Genomic DNA, 3278 nt, shown 5'->3' with positions numbered 1-3278 from the left:
GATTCTGGAAGCTTTAATGAGGTACAGGGAGGAGATGACTTTTTAAGGATTTTAATGTTAAATTGATATATTTTTCTGCAGTAAAAAAACATATCAGACACACATTATTGTTCAAATTGTTCCAAATTATTTGTACATATGTCTGAATACATGCCTGGAGGTGATCTTTAAATGTTGTACACGCCTGTCTTTTTGCATTTAAGTCTCAGTGTGTCTACATTACTCACACTATTTTCATTGGAACTATAGTTTTAGAACTAGCCCCATGACAACAGGGACACAGTCTCCATAAAGACAAGTTGCTGTTAAGTTATTGAAACCACAATTTCCAGTCATCTCCACTATATTAGGTGGAAATCTAAAATGAGAACTCTCTACATGGTAATTTGGGTGAACTCGCCTTTAACAGATCCAATTCCTGTACTTTGTTTTAATTCACATTTTGCTCTTTTCATCCATGTTTTAGGATTTTATTGTCACTTTGCACATAGCTCTTTTGCACAGGGGCGGCTCTAGATGGGCAGGATTCTTGCTAAAATGCCACCACGTATGGTGACAAATTTAACACATTCTTTTTATTCTTTTAAATAATGTGTTAAGAAGAGAAATGTATTTAATGATCTGTTGTTATAGTCTTAGGTTTAATGAAAAAATGTAGTGATTTCCAATTCCATCTTTAGAGATTTATATCCAATGTTTTACAAATGTGCCACAATGATGTAATGTTTCTTACTTCAGTTATCTTCATTTAGGGGCTTTTCAAGGAAAATATTTATATATGTGATTGTTTGTGATTGGATCAGCATATTCTCTGGACACGCCATGAACATTTTTTTTTAAATCTGTCCGCTTTTCTTCTTCTTTTCTTCTTTCTGTATCGTCTCGTCTTTACTTGCTACTGTAACCTTGTTCTTCTCCACAGGGATCAAAAGAATGTCACTTTATCTTATCAGGAGCCTTTATTGCAGTAGTATAACCAGAGCTGTCCACTGTGCACAATGTCTCTGACCTATCGGACGCTTTAACACTTTATTTTTACTGTGACCACCCCAACATCCCATCATGGTCACAGCCAAGCTCGGAATAAAACACAAACACCACTTCTTCATTAAACATTGCCTTTATTGAAATAATCATCCTGATGACACGATCGAGGTGGCAGTGAAAAGTTACCGTCGGGTTGTGGTGCCTTGCTCAGGGGCAGGGCAGGGCGAAGGGTGTGTGGAGGAGGCCTAGCCCAGCTGACCGATGCCCTTTCATTATTGCACTGCTTGCTGCAGCTCCCACAGTAGTGCAACAGGGAAAGAGTGTCAAGCAGAGAGCGATCCCGGGGCTGTCAGCCCGCCGGGTGACAAGAGTGCAACCTGAAGAGCAGGATTCACTCCTCAACCTGCCCGCCACAAAAATCCTTTATATGTTCCAAGTCTGAGTCACTCGTTTGTCACCATCTCTGCTCAGTAAATCTGAGATAACTGCAGTTACACTGATCACTGCGCTGCATTAGAAAACAACTAATACATGAGACAAAATCTGACAGGAACATGAACATTATTCTGTGGCTGCTGCACTTGATGGAATTCAAACATTCAGGTTTTAACACTGTTGAGTGATGATGGCGCTATAGGAGCAGCATCAAAGGAGAAAGCCTCTTTTAGAGGGCAGTGGAGGTCAAAACGGTAGAACAATAAATCCATCAGTACTTATTGAATTAACTACCAAGATAATTGATTAATAGTTTTATTTTATGAATTTTTTAGTCAAAATGGCCAAATTCTGATTTCAGCCTCTCTAATGTAAATATTTGCTGCTTTCTTTAGTCCTCTATGACAGACTGAATTTCTTTGGGTTGAGGACAAAACAATTGAGACAACATACATTTGAGGACGTCAGCTACAGCTTTGAGAATTCTGACATTTTTTAGACCAAACACCTAATTGATGAATTACAAAAATGACTGAAAGATTGATCAATAATTTGAATAATGGTAAGTTGCAGCCCTGTTGTAGAACACCACTAATCAAGGCAGTTCCTAGCTATTATAGTCTCTGTAAAGGCCTTGTGTTGGTGACGTCAGTGCAGGCCCTCCCATCAGTCATAAATGTTTCACTTTAAGGCAGTTTGAGATGAACAGTTCAAGCATTTTAAATCATATAAAAAACTCCAACTTAAAACTTAATTCATAAAGTCAGGACTTTTTATTCTTCTAGTATCTAATGGGTCGGCAAAAAGACAAAAGAACATACGTTTCCACCCACCTGTAGTGACCATATGGATAGCTTTGCTTTTATTTGTCCAGCTTTTGAAACATCCGTCTGAGGTTTCTGCCTCCGCACAGACACAATGGAGGTAATGGAATTTCACTTGCGGTGCTACATGCGTTAAAAAATTACATTAAAAAAATAAAAAAACATCTAAAGCAACATCTCACTCCAGTCACAGTGGAGTTACTCTGGATAAGCCACAGACCTCAGTGTGAGGTCTACTGAAGAAATGAGTGAGGAGTTACACAGACAGAGAGATGTTGGTGGTGAATTAGATTTATTTCTTTTTTTCACCTAAATGTTGGAGTCCATTCACCTCCACTGTATTGGGGTGAAGGCAGAAATCTAACAGACAGATACCTCAAGACCAGAACGTATTTGTACTGTATGTATGGGAATGTATTGTGGGAATGCAAATTCACTCTGATATGACATTTAATTATTGTTATACTTTTTGTCTTCATGCAGTCATTTTTCAGAAGGCAAACTAAAATGAGTCATTTAGGAACCATTAACCTCCAGAACACCCAGTTATACAATAACAATCAAACTCCTGACATATTTAGAGAATTATTTGTCACATAGAATGAGAGACTGGCTCACTTATTGTATTGTTATTGTAGTATTTACAGTGATCAACTTGTGAAATGACTTCATGAAAATACAATTAAAGCTGGGGGGGTTACTGAACAAGAGCATGACAGATTTTAAAAAGTAGTTACAGCAGACAAACCCTTTAACCTGAGAGGGTTCAAACTACTTCATTAGCGATGACATTTATTGGATGAAAACAATAAAGATTGAGCATTTCACTCACAGCAGAGCTACAGTGTTGAACATTCTCACACAGCTTGTATCACGCTGTAGACTGAACCCTGGGGAAAGAGGGGTGAGCAGGAGCCTGTGTGACATCAGCAGCACGACACACCAGAGGAAGAGGATCATCCCTCAGAGTCAAGACCCTATAAGCAATATTGCACTACTCTGTTAACTCTAGTGAAAGCAGAGGCAACATTG

The sequence above is a fragment of the Morone saxatilis genome, unplaced genomic scaffold, assembly GCF_004916995.1.
Source record: "Morone saxatilis isolate NCDOM2014 unplaced genomic scaffold, NCSU_SB_2.0 Contig16, whole genome shotgun sequence".
NCBI classification, from domain to species: domain Eukaryota; kingdom Metazoa; phylum Chordata; class Actinopteri; family Moronidae; genus Morone; species Morone saxatilis.
The sequence above is the reverse complement of the archived record's forward strand: the minus strand, read 5'-3'. Positions refer to the sequence as shown.